This window comes from Aricia agestis, chromosome 15 (assembly GCF_905147365.1).
Source record: "Aricia agestis chromosome 15, ilAriAges1.1, whole genome shotgun sequence".
NCBI classification, from domain to species: Eukaryota; Metazoa; Arthropoda; class Insecta; order Lepidoptera; family Lycaenidae; genus Aricia; species Aricia agestis.
In genome coordinates, this window is record NC_056420.1 from 1,089,635 (window position 1) to 1,103,911 (window position 14,277).

A 14,277-nucleotide genomic window follows, 5' to 3' on the forward strand; every position below is an offset into this window, starting at 1 on the left:
AGATGTTGACCTACCACCGGTGCCGGAACCAGCCCAGCGACAGGAACTCTGGTAAAAAAACTCGCATTTAAATCCCATTTTAATACACCTTTGGTCAACTCCCAATTCCTTTAAGCACAAAACAGTATTCTACTTGTGTACGTTGGATTTCATACTATTGACGTTGGGAATATTTTTATTTATAAAAAAGGGCAAAATAATCTCGTTTATTGTACAGGAGCCTTTACGCAAACTAAATTTCATCAAAATCGATTAAGCGGTTTAAGAGGTAACATACAGAAGATAGAAAGACAGACTGACATACACACTTTCACATTTATGATATTAGTTTAGATGGTGATTAGTTACTGGCGACGACTATAAGGATAATGATGATGATGCATTCTCATCTGCCCGTCTGATTGACCTTAAAACACATTTGGACTTGGCCGACATTTGTGCAAAAAGCAAAATGAATAGTAAAACTCCAGGCCTCGTATCTACTATCAAAAGTAGAGAGCTTACGAGGTTACTAACGATTTTAATGGCTTAGAATTATCAGACGCGAGTGATAAGCTGAAGCGGCTATATTTTTTACTATAATATTATGTTTTATACTCGTAAGGTTAAGACGTCTTGACAATAATAATTAATATTTAATAATAATTTTAATACATTATTTGTATAATAATACTAATTCTTAGAAATTTTCGTAAAGTTTCTTGCCGCTTCAACAGAAGTGATACGATTATTTTCTGTGATTAACATAATATTAATATCTGTTCAATGATTCTCCACACTATCGGATACCAAGAAAAAATCTTGTAATTTTATTTTCGCACATTACTGGCAGTGGTATGGATAATATACTGTACATAAGAATAAAAATTACGAATACTATCCCTCTTACGTCTTATAGAAGTACTTATTTTCACGGTGGTTATTCGCCTTCATGAAGGAGTGCTTGTCTTTATCTGGCGTATAAGATACGTCACATCACAGATAAAGATGCGGGACTTGAGCGGGACTTGAATAGGAATACGCTGCTTAATCTTTAGTTATACCAACGTCTAACCCTCGTATAATTTATATGTCATATTCGAGGGTTAGTATAATTTGTTGGTACACCAGAAAAACGTCGGACATTATACGTACGTGTATGTGCAATAAAAAAAATAATCAGTATCGCTTTTTCCTGAATTTTGTACCACCACATATATATACACCATCTCTATTGGAAATAATTTGCGGTTGCATCAAGTGCGGAGATCGCGTGTAGTTTTTCGAAACGCTCGCTAAACTGACCCGTACATTACACAGATTTAATCTTGATAGACAGTTCTGTAGACAATAATGTAGACCTTCTGTGGACATTTCTGTAGACATGCTGGAGATAATGCTGTAGAACTGCTGTGGACAGTGCTGTAGACTTTCTGTAGACATTGCTGGATATAATGCTGTATACTTATTGTAAAACTGCTGCTGGATATTGTAAAATTATCAAAAACTTTGACATGTGCATAAAAAATAAAGCGTCAGTGCGTTACTGAAAATCACACGAGTTTTATTAGATGTGCTGTAGATCTGCTGGGGATAACACTGTAGACAATGCTATAGATCTGCTGTAGACATTGCTGGATATAATGCTGTTGATCTGCTGGAGATGTGCTGTAGATAGTTCTGTAGACCTGATGTACACCTCCTGTAGACCTACTGTAGTCAATGTTGTAGAAATGCTTGAAATATACATGGTCTAGGTTACATTAATTCACGTTAAAAATCTTGAGACGAAATTTTTACCTCACCTTCATTAATGTCATAGATCAACTGTCAAAATGGCCCCAAATAATCATGTGTAGCCAATTATTTAACCACAATTTTGCCTAGAGCGATTTCCATTATGAATCTATAGGTCAGTTAAAAAAGAGCTGCGTCGTGCGTTGAAGTCTTTTCTTCCTAACATTGATTTATTTAATGCATATTGTATAATGTATAATTATGTTTGTCACTCTTTCACGCAAAAACTGGTGCATGAATTTTAATGATATTTGATATCATAGTTGTTCGGGTTCTGAATTATCATATAGCTTATTTTTATGCTCAAAATAGTACAGCATTCTTTGCGATGCCGGATTTATATTATTATATTAAACTTTATTAAGCAACTAGGTTTTTATAGTACACCGCTCTGTTAGTATAAATCCTAATTATTATTAGTGTGGCAGTTGACGAGCCCACGGCATTCGGTCGAATTGTGTCAATTCAATATAAGTTGTGATGTTCTGTCGGCTGGGTTTGATATAACGTGACCAAATTACGTAGGTCTACCATCTGCCTAATATGAATCAATACCTCTGACAGTACATCTCATAGAGCAGGGATCACCAAATGGCGGACCGTGGTCCGCATCCGGACCGCCGACCCATTGTGTGCGGACCGAGCATGTTCGAAGATGATCTTCGTTCATCTTTGGACTTCAACATCTCCAGGATTTATTGTATCTATAGCTTGCACCAATATTTCACTCCAAACTTGAGAGAGATAATCAGATACAAAAAATGGTTACTTTTCTCATTGATATCTAAAAAATACCTTTGTAATTTCCGTAATTACCTTTGCTTAGTAAATTTTTTATAACGGACGGACTTTTTACTTAACGGACGTTGTTCGTAGAGTCCACATCCTGAGGATGCTCCGGTGTTGGGGCGAAACGCGCGTCGAGGTTTTCAACCTGCATGGTGGTGAGGGGCCTTGCACGGATTTGCCAACATTATTGCTTGTGTGGTGGTGGTGTTTGCAAGTTCTTGCATGCGAGTGTACGCATAGGCAGTGTGGGAGGAGGGAGGTGCTGTACGCATGTCTATGCGTACACTCACTCATTTACTTAAAGGTGGAAGTTGTTTTCGCGGAATATTGCTAAAAATAACAACTAAATTTAAAATTTTTTATATATAAAATGTGTGGACCGCGACCCCGAGTGAAACAAATTGGTGACCCCTGTCATATCTTCTCCTGACGTATCTTCGCTCGTGTCCGTTTATCTGTATGCGGGTACAGTGATGTCGAAAAGTGCCGTTCACCGCTGACCTTACAGTTCGATAGTTTAGAATTGCGCTTTACGTACTGAGAATCTTAACTAGCGTAGAGTTTCGTAGATAAATTCTTGCACGTAGAGCTAATAAAATAAATAAAAGCCTTCTACATCAAAGAGATCGGTCTTAGAATAATATATTATATACTATATACATAAGAATACATTCCCATACTAATATTATAAATGCGAAAATGGGTCAGTTTAATGTCTGTCTGTTGCCTCTTCACGCCCTAACCACTAAACCGATTTTGCTGAAATTTAGTATGAAGATACTTTGGGTACCGGGAAAGGACCGAAGATAGTTTTCGTCCTGGAAAAATGTATGGTTCTTGCTTATAAACGAATTGTTGCAAAATGGAGTTGTGGGCGACATCACTACGTAGTATAAAACAAACTCGCTTTTTCTGTCCCTTTTTTTTTTTTTTTTAATGAAATAAGGGGGCAAACGAGCAAACGGGTCACCTGATGGAAAGCAACTTCCGTCGCCCATGGACACTCGCAGCATCAGAAGAGCTGCAGGTGCGTTGCCGGCCTTTTAAGAGGGAATAAGGGTAATAGGGGAGGGTAGGGATAAGAAGGGAAGGGAATAGGGGAAGGTAGGGAAGGGAATAGGGTAGGGGATTGGGCATCCGGTAAACTCACTCACTCGGCGAAACACAGCGTAAGCGCTGTTTCACGCCGGTTTTCTGTGAGAACGTGGTATTTCTCCGGTCGAGCCGGCCCATTCGTGCCGAAGCATGGCTCTCCCACGAAATTTTTCCCTTTGTTCCCTTTAATCTTTAAAACTGCGCAACGGATTTTGATGCGGTTTTCTTTAATAGATAGAGTGATTGAAGAGGAAGGTTTATAAGTATATTAACATTAGTTTATTGTCATTTACTTTTTACGACAAATAATGGATAATTTTCAAAGTGATTTTAACAAATACACAATAATTAATTCTTATTCAATTAAACACTTTAAACATTGTTGATTTAATATAGATCTTTATGGCCCTTTACAGCATAATATGATTTAAATTAATATTTTCGAAGATAATATCTTCAGATATCAAAATTGCGGGACGTAGCTCGTGCGGCAGTACCGGCCATTAATGCGGGCCACGGGTAGTAATGAATATAAATCAAAACTACTGAATCGGTTATAATTTTTTTTAGTGAGTGACATAGGCTATATATTGTATACTCGTGTGGAGCCGGAGCGGGTCGCTAGTTTATATAATATGTATAATTATGCTATTACCATAATAGACTGCTTTTAACCCCGATGAAAACAGATAGGTAGGTGTTATAATTTTGAGGTGTCTCTCAGTCTGTGTGAGTCTGTCCGTGGCATCGGGACATACAAACGCATTTTTACGTGGGATAGCCATGCTTCGGCACGAATGGGCCGGTTCGACCGGAGAAATACCACGGGCTCACAGAAAACCGTCGTGAATCAGCACTTGCGCTGTGTTTCGCCGAGTGAGTGAGTTTACCGGAGGCCCAATCCCCTATCCTTTTCCATTCCCTACCCTCTCCTATTTTCTTCCCTTCCCTGGGCAGGGCAGGGAATAGGGGATCCTATTCCCTTCCCTACCCTCCCCTATTCCCTCTTAAGAGGCCGGTAACGCACCTGCAGCTCTTCTGATGCTGCGAGTGTCCATGGGCGACGGAAGTTGCTTTCCATCAGGTGACCCATTTGCTCGTTTGCCCCCTTATTTCATAAAGAAAAATCGAGAGTGTTCTTAGTCATCATCATTATTATCATCATACCCTCACTTCTGAAAAATGTCAGGGATTTTTGTTTTTCTTAATTTGTATTTATTTTTTGCAAACGATATGGGCTATGGTAAAAAGATAAGATATATTATTGTGTTATTTCAAATCTAGCACATTTTATATTAAATAAATTACTGTCGCCAAACAAATGTAATTCAATTCAATTGTTTTTTCTTTCGTTCGTCGCATTCGTTGGTTCACACTCAGTATTCAATATAAATCCTCAATATTCAAATCGATAATATTGTAATATTTATTGATATTCACTGCGGAACCTGCTACCCACTTACGATGAAGCTCACGTGTTATTTTTTTAGCCTTAGTTAAGTCGGTTTAGTCGGCCTTGGTGCAGGGTCGCGATTCTGATGCACACCACGACTCTGATGAAATGTATCTAATTATCGTCTAAAAAATCATTTATCTTTGTCGCGAATTTCTAATACTGAATTTAAAATGATTGACAGATAATAAAGATAGCTAATAATATATAAAAAACTTAAGAGGTTTCAAGGGACACCAGAATTATTATATACAAACTTTTATCCCCTATTTTAACCCCTTGGAGTTGATCAAAATCCTTTCTTAGCGGATGCCTACGTCATAACATCTACCTGCATGCCAAATTTCAGCCCGATCCGTCCAGTGGTTTGGGCTGTGCGTTGATAGATCACTATGTCAATCAGTCAGTCACTCACCCTTGAGTTTTATATATATATATATATATATATATATATATATAGCTATATAAATAGTACTTACTTATAATACATCCCAATGCAGAAAAGGTTAAAACCTCTATGATTAGTGTTAGGTTGAACATAATTGCCGGACAAAGTGCATATCTTTTGTTATGTAATAAGTAATTATTATTTACGAAATCTCACATTTTATATGCGAACATTGCGAAGTCTTTCAAAAAAGGCATTGTGGCTCCCCAGATGTGAACGTTGGGAAACACTGCTACAATTGAATACTTCAAGAAGCGGTGGATAAGATCTAAACTTGAGTGTACATTTAGCACTCCATTTCACTGCTACTTTACGGGCTTTTGCCGCTACGTTTTGGTGATTGTCGTGGGAGATTTTATAGGAGTTACAACTTACACCAAGGCTTCACGAAAAAGCGGCGATAAATTTTCTCATTTTCCAAGAAAACTGAATAGGATTAGAGGATAATAGAGACATATTATGTATACTTTAATAACTCCAATGATCATCCGTGGCCTAGGTAGGCCTTTGGTTCGCACTCGATAGGGTGCAGGTTCGATCACGGGTGGAGGCGTGTACCAATGAGACATTCTCAGATCTCAAGTACATAATACAGACGCTCGTACGTTGAAGGAAAACTTCTTGAGGAAACCTGGACATAGGTTCCAGAGTGCCACATTTAAATTGATTTCCTATAGGTACTACTGCAGTATTTGAAGAGTGGTTACTTCGCTCAGAAGATACGGTGTAAATCATCCACATGGGATGCAAAGGCCTAGTTTTCATATTTATTTATTTAAATCAGGCATCTTGGCCCATATTTTAAATACCTTAAAGACTAACATACATATAATATATTTATACTAAAAACTAACACACTTATTGTCTGCGACATGGGGCGCGACGTGTTCGGAAGTCGTCCTCGGAACCTCCTGTAGACGACTTCAATCGGCCAGAACTACTCCTTCTCGGGTCGGTAGATGATGCGTCTGGATTCTCACCGCAAAGCAAGGAGCTAAAAATTATTTATATGACTCCTGTTGTCATGTCATCATGTCCATTGTCCATGTTACATGTCTTCACGCATGAATGGTTGAACCGATTTTGATGAGATTTGAATACAGATATTTCGATTACTAGGATATGACAAAGCATATTTTACTGACAAAACGAATACCTGCGCGATGTCACACATAACATCTAATACTAAATACACTAACGTATTCAATGTCCGTTTGTCTGTAGGTGTTTTTTTTAATTATTCATACTTTATTTGCGCTGTTAATTGCGTTTTGTAAAAATTTCACGCTGAGTTAAGTTGGCCAATATTGGTTTAGCCATCAAATCCGCTTTCTTGATTAAATTAATGGATATTGATTATATCATCAGCTATGACCCCTGTAGTTTAGTGGTTGAAACATCGTTTGGAGCTTACAAGATACAATTTACAAGTTTTTTCGACTTCAACTATGAGGCAACAAGCGATTTTGACATGGATGTAAGCTTAATGGACGCAACAACTTAAATTACATACAAAGTAGGGATAAGAATAGTCTTTTGACTGAGACACGACATTAATAATTATTATTATTGTTTTCTGAATAAGATACAACAAAATTCGGCCAAATGTGAGTCGACCTCGCGCACGAAGGGTTTATAGAGCAAAATTAGGCCAATAATTGTATTTTTTGTATGGGAGACGTAAAATGGTCCAGTTTTTACCCTTTGGGTACGGAACTCTAAAAAGATTTTTGAGTTAGTTAAAGTTAATAGATTTTTAATTTGATGCAATAAATATAACTTGGCTCATCTTGGCGGGGGCACTCCCGTGCCCCCAGATATTATATCTTATATTATGTTTTGTAAGTCCTTTTTGACTTAAACATTTAGTATTATTGTACTTCTGACTTAGACAGCAACAATCTCGACAGGCTTTTCTCACGATGTTTTCCGTAACCGTTTGATGTACATGTGTGTATGGGTTTGTATGTCAGAAATTATGTATGGCATCACCATTCACCGGTCATTTCTATATTCCTATAAACGGTCTTACATTACACAAGGCTACGTTCACTTCTAACGTTTTATAATATAATATAACGTAATTCTTAAAATCGTTAACGATATTACAATACACCTTGCATCCATACTAATAATATAGATGCAAAAATGTGTCTGTCTGTAAGTCTGTTACCTCTTTACGCCAAAACCGCTGAACCGCTGATTTTACTAAAATTTGGTATGGAGATACTTTGGGTCCTTTCCCGGACATAGGGAACTTTTTATCCCGGAAAAATGAACAATTCCCGCGCGAAAAACAAATTTTGGCGCAACGGATTTACAGGCGTCATCTAGTAATAATATAATAAATACAAAAGTGTGTATGTCCGTTACCTCTACACGCCTAAACCGCTGAACCGATTTTGCTGAGGTATAGAGATAGGTTGGGTACCGGAAAAGGACATAGGATCAGTCTTTATCCCGGAAAAATTAACGGTTCCTGCGTCGAGTAGAGTTGCGGATGTCATCTATTAGTTTTACAGTGCAACGCAATTCTTAAAATCGTTTACGATATCACAATACTTTACATAAATTAATAAATTAGTATTGACTGCATCTTATTGTTGCAGAGTTTTAATTTATGATAATGATTGCAATAAAATATTTTGTAATTAAATTTTTATGTGCCTCACAGCAAGCGGTAGATTATAATAATCATAATAAGGCTTTCTATAGTCATTCACTTTATAATAAAATCAAATAAGTAAATGACTGATTTTTACAATCAATTATAAAATTTGGTATAAAGTTTTATATAGATTTCTTTCGAGGTCTTCAGTTTCTTATTATAATTCAATAGTTACAAAGTATATTTTTTATTTACTTTGTTATTATTAATGGCTGATAATGATGATGACTTTTATATTTTTTAAATTTAATTAAAAAAACACTAATCAACTGCAGACACTGATTGATTAGAACCGAATTAAATTACTCGATAGTTGTTACAACATATTAAGAGATCGGTACGACATTCAGATGCTACGACACGATCTCCGATGTCCTCAAGTCATTGTATTTTTATTTTTATCTTTATATTAATATAATATATTATGTTAATACAGTATATCATCTAGAGCTACTTTTAACTTTATAAAAAATAAAGTTATATAAACGCCAAATTATTTTTTGAAAATAGCGACCGATGTATTATATTTTTGTTAATTTTATAAGTTCGACGTTCGTTTACAAACCATATATTATAAAGCTTTTAAGCTTGACTTATGCTAAATTTCACGTACGATTTGTTCTTGAAAATCAGTTTCCCATTTTTTGCGAGCCGTATAAATTATATATTTTATGATCAAGCCAACGCCAAAAATATAGCCGGATTTATATTTTTTATGAGTGAAGACCACTTAATTTCCGTAGTCCCATGTACGAAGTCTGCCGCTCCCTAGGACGCTGCCACCTTTAGGCCGCAGCCTATATGGCCTAATTAAAGATTATATGAACTATATGATGAAAGGTGTATTAACAATAGTGAAGTATTTAAAGCATATGTTAAAAACTACTCAAAAACCTTTAGAAAAGTTTGCAAAGCTGCTAAAGCCCTGTACATAAAAAACAAAATTAAACACTCTAAAAATAAAATAAAAACAACATGGCAGGTTATAGCTGGTGAGACTGGAAATGTATCCTGTCGCAGCTCTGATTTTGAACTATACTTTGAAAATAAAAAGATTACTAATGATCAAGAAGTTGCGACGGTCTTTGAAAAGTTTTTTGCTGACATTCCGGTCTCAACGACTAAAAATTTAAATTCTTCACCTGAAGCTGCCGAAAAGCTACTCAGAGACAATGTAAAGGAGTGTGATGTCAATTTTAAGTTTAGAGAAATTAACCCCAGAGAAATTATTGATACCTTTAAATTGTTGAATATTAAAAATAATGCAGATCTCTGGGGCATGTCTACAAAAATTATTAAATCAATAATTGATATCGTAGCTCCTCATCTAGCAATGATTTTTAATAACTGCATAAAAAATGGTGTTTTTCCTGACTTGATGAAGCATAGCAAGATTGTTCCTTTATTTAAAGCCGGGACTAAATCGGATCCCACTAATTTCAGGCCTATATCGATTCTACCGACCTTTAGTAAAATATTTGAAAAAAATATTTTAAAACAATTACTAGTGCATTTTAATTCAAATAATTTGCTGCACGATAACCAATACGGATTTACTAAGGGTCGATCCACAACGGATGCTGGTATATGACTTCTTTGTAGTATTTTTGAAGCTTGGGAGGAGTCGCAGGATGCCTTAGGTGTGTTTTGCGATCTCTTTTGTTGATTGAGTGATTGTGTTGAGCATGCTACATTGATCAGGAAACTGCGCCACTACGGCATAAAGGACTCTGCTCTCAGCCTTTTGACTTCTTACCTTAAAAATAGGACTCAAAGGGTTGAGGTAAATAGTAAAAGGTCCAATGGAACCAAAATAGAATTAGGTGTCCCACAGGGATCTATCTTAGGCCCATTTCTTTTTCTCATCTATATAAATGACTTACCTTATCTAGTAAAGGATAATAATAATGAGAAAGTGCTTTTTGCTGATGACACTTCACTTATTTTTAAAGTGAAGCGACAACAGTCGAACTACGACGAGGTAAACAGTGCTCTCTCAAAAATAGTACATTGGTTTAATGTTAATAACTTACTTTTAAATTCTAGTAAAACTAAATGTATAAAGTTTACTTTGCCCAATGTTAGGCAAGTCCAAACCAATGTGCTATTAAATGATGAGAAAATGAATTTGGTAGATAACACTGTATTCCTAGGTATTACACTTGATAGTAAATTACAGTGGGGTCCTCACATTGCTAATCTAGCAGGTAGGCTCAGTTCTGCAGCATATGCAGTCAGAAAAATTAGAGAAATTTCTGACGAAGACACGGCACGATTAGTATATTTTAGTTATTTTCATAGTAGGATGTCATATGGAATCCTTTTATGGGGAAACGCTGCCGACATTAATACAATATTTGTGCTGCAGAAGCGAGCCATACGTTCTATTTATAAAATGTCTGCTTTAGAATCTCTGAGAGATAAATTTAAAGAAATTGGTATTCTAACTGTTGCTTCTCAATACATTTTGGATAATGTAATATATGTTAGAAAAAATATAAATAAATTTAAAGTTAAAAGTGACATTCACTGAAGAAATACTAGAAATAAGCACAAGCTCGACATGCCAGTGATCAGACTTAGTAAAGTCAGTAAATCTTTTAAAGGTCAATGTATACGCCTTTACAATAAAATCCCAGAAAACGTTCAAAATCTTTCCATTAATAAATTTAAAAAAGTAGTCAAAGAGCGTTTGTGTGCCAAAGCTTATTATAAGGTCAATGATTTCATAGAAGATGGCACATCTTGGGAGTAGGATGGCTTCTTGCAAGGCTACTTCTACATTATTATATTATGACTTACAATTATGTATGTTGACATTGTATATAATATTAAGTTACAAAATTGTAAACTTTATTTTAAAAGAATAATTTTTCTCTCACTTTTTTGGTAAAAAGTGGAACCCGTGCGAGTTTCTTACGCCGGTTCTTCTCGCCGGGGTAGTTCCCGAACCGGTGGTAGGCATCAGGTAGACATTCTGAAAAAATTTGATTAAAATTTACTCAGAAATAAAACATTTTTTATTTTATTTTTATTTAACGAACCCTGACGACTTATCGTACCGTATAAAGTAGCTCACAATTCACAAATCGTGATGATCTTAGACCTCGACCATCTGATCAATATGGACGAGCCCTGATCCACATAAACTCTGTTTAAATCATTTTTAATTGACGCTGTACCGTACATGGGCATGGTTCATCTTGACATCCGTTTTTTTTAAAGGTCAGTTAAAGTAGCAGAGGAAATGCATTCTTCGAATAGAGTTTTAAATGCTAAAATAATATATTTTATTACACCGATCTATATATCTCTATTCTGTGATCAATATTCTGTTAACTATGCTTCGACACGGTTAGCCTCGCTCGCAGAGCTGGATTTATATTTTTTATGAAAGTGCCTCATGCTGCCGCCCTTAGGCTGTGGCGGCCTATTCACAAATCGGGGGCTGCTCGCTAGATATCATCGTGAAATACAGGCCGCGGTATAAGTTAGGAAAGTAACATAGAACCTCCTCCTTTTATGGACACCGGTTAAAAGCCCAGAAATAATGTTGGACGAACAGTCCTTTATGGAAAGCAATTTCTAATGATGACTATTTTGTTAAAATTAACGGTTATCGCTATAACGGTTGCACTCTGAGACATTTAAATTTTAATGATTATTAAACTTCAATTTAATGAACAGTTCGTACAGATAATACAGTTTAGGGCTTATATCAAAATCTTAATTTAATTACAGTTAAGTAATTAATATTCGTCTCTAAGTGCAGCAGCTGTAACTCGTTTAAAAAGAAGAACATAAAAAACGGAAGATTTTTTTGGTAATTTATTCGTAGATAATAACAATAATAAAATCAATTAATGTAGTGTTAATGGAGCATTTACTCCATTAACACTACATTAATTGATTTTATTATTGTTATTATCTACGAATAAATTACCAAAAAAATCTTCCGAAACAAAGCATCATAGATGTAACACAGTGGAAGAGCTATGACGGATAGCCGTGTTAATGTTTTATGTTAATTTTATGGTGCTATTTGACTTAATTATGTGTGTCTAGATGTTAAGATAAGTGTCACGTTTCTATGAAATAAATCATTATAATGATTTATTTCATTGCGGTGCTAATTTGTGAAAAATAAAGAAAATTGATATCTTGTGACCATTTAAAAATAAAGGTCATCTTGGAGTAACATCTATATATTATACAGTATACTAATAGTATTATTATGCGTTTAAGACGCTGAACGGATATTTATGAAATCTGGATTCAAATTAGAACTTACCTTAAATCCAGAGCCTATAGCCAAGACGTTTTATTTATAGAATCGCCGATCAAAATGTATATTAGGATTGACATAGGCGTTCGATAATAATATGAAGTTGACATTCGACTCGTCTAATTGATAAATTTGATCGGCGATTATATAAAGAAGCGATAAAGACATAATATCTAAATAACAATTACTATAATTATTATGTTTCAATATAATATAAATCCAGTTATAGCAGGCGCCCACTATCAGAAGTTCAGAACACAATAGTTTATCTCTACCAAGCTCTGCATTGGCTCTGCAATAGCTATTAATATTTGACACGGAAAACACAGATAAATCGACATACAGACAACAAAATGACTTGTAAAAACTCAATTAAAATGTTCTCAGCCGATCGAAACCAGACAACAGACAAGAGTTCTCGCTTTCCCACCACTCATAAAGATCGCAGATAGTGAAACTAAGGAATTGATTGCTCATTTGTCTTTGTGTGATATTATCTTTTCAATGCCTAAATGGTTTTTAGGTGATTTACGATAGGACATAGGCATTATAAAACTTGTAGCGTCGCAGAGCATCGTAACATTGCTCTTTGCATTTCGTTGATTTGGGTTGACGCTGCTGCTACGAATATACATCCGGCTTCAGATACTTCGATTCGGAAGATTCGAACTGGTGCCTTACTCCCGAAACTGATATCGATTTCGATTTTCGATTTCAACGGTTTTTGACACTTTAGACATGCTTTAGACATCTAAAATAGCACTATTTTACTTGTCTAAAGTGTCAAAAACCGTTGAAATCGAAAATCGAAATCAGATTCGGGAGTAAGGCCCCGACAGAGATTCGAATCGGAAGTAGTGCGTTATCGTTTAAGTAGTTTTTTTTCATCCGTCATAATAATTTGGGATTATTATTATATCGATATGTACGACTGCCACAGAAATTGCTTTTATTCACAACACAGACTAGAATAACATCGAGGTGACAACTTATATCATGTTGGTTACAGCATAATTATTCTAAGCTTGATTGAGCCTTGTCTTGAGCCTAATAAAGCCGTGACAGACAGACAGACAACCGCCAACAGCTATTAGTACACTTTTACTTTTGTGCGGAACGTCCGGCGAAAGTACATAGCATATTATTAGTTGACCCCGCGGCCCGTATCGTCCGACTGTGACGTGGTGATGACCGAATCACAAAAATACATCTCTTCAAGTAATAATATTCGGTTGGCCGGTTTCGTTGAAACCAAGTCACGAAAGGAGTCTTTTAAAGCTTCGTGCACATGGGGTTTTCATACAAGTTTTTGACCCATCGCGCACTCGGTGACTCTCTATAAGAGATGTAAAACATTTTGTTGGTAGCGGCAATTGCTAATGGTGAAATTATATAATACTCTGAAAACTAGTGAGATAGAATCTATCTCATGGACTAGATGACTACTATCTCTCTGATAGATGACTGAAACGAAACTGGTCACGACAGAAGGATAAGGGTTTTTTCAAGTGACGGCGGCGTAAGCTCAGAACGTACTAAGAATTTGTAGGATTATTATTTGGTAATGTGTAATATTAAAATAGCAAAGCTATTAATTAATATATACCTTCTTACTAATTATTGTTCAGCAGCTATTTGTATTATAGCAGAATTGTATTTCAGTAGCCATCATTACTGCGACAAATCATAAGATGAGAGTTCGTCTGATCACTCTGAGCCATGTGACCTAATACTCATTTGTGAATTTGAAAGCTACTTTTATG